Source organism: Octodon degus, unplaced genomic scaffold, assembly GCF_000260255.1.
Source record: "Octodon degus isolate 3935 unplaced genomic scaffold, OctDeg1.0 scaffold00003, whole genome shotgun sequence".
Taxonomy (NCBI): Eukaryota; Metazoa; Chordata; class Mammalia; order Rodentia; family Octodontidae; genus Octodon; species Octodon degus.
In genome coordinates, this window is record NW_004524579.1 from 25,369,166 (window position 1) to 25,369,749 (window position 584).

Sequence of the window (584 nt, forward strand, 5' to 3'; positions counted from 1 at the left end):
AGCTGCCAAACTTATCTTCCAAAGCAGCTGTACCAATTTCTTTTTTAATGTGAGGTGAAATTCCTATCTTTTTAAAAGCCACTGTAATCTGGGTCTCTGTTATTAGCCGCCAAATGCAATTCTTAACTGACGCAGTAGGAATGGCCTATGGAGGCCTAGTCACACCCACAGAAATCTTCCACCAGCACTCTACATGTCTTTGTCATTTGAACAAAAAGTCAAAAGAAAATTCTTACCTAATTACATGTTATTTTCTATTAACATTTCTTTTCTCTCAAAAGAAGGTCAGGAGAGATTGTCAAGTGTGTAACAAATATATGGCTGTCCTAGACTAGCTCTTTACTAGCAGTCACAAAACAAGAAGAGCTTGGCTTGTCTTGTTATTCATATCCTGTTAACAAGTTACTATGGCTCAGATTTGAAATGTTTAAAGCATCTCAAGGTCAGAGGTGGAGCTTTTAGAAGATGATTGGATCATAGGGTGCTACAGCCATTGGGGCATTCATCCAGGATGAACGCAGAGCTGAATGTGCTGGTTGCAGGAGGAAGGGCCAGGGGCTGTGACCTGGTAGGGTGTGTTTTTG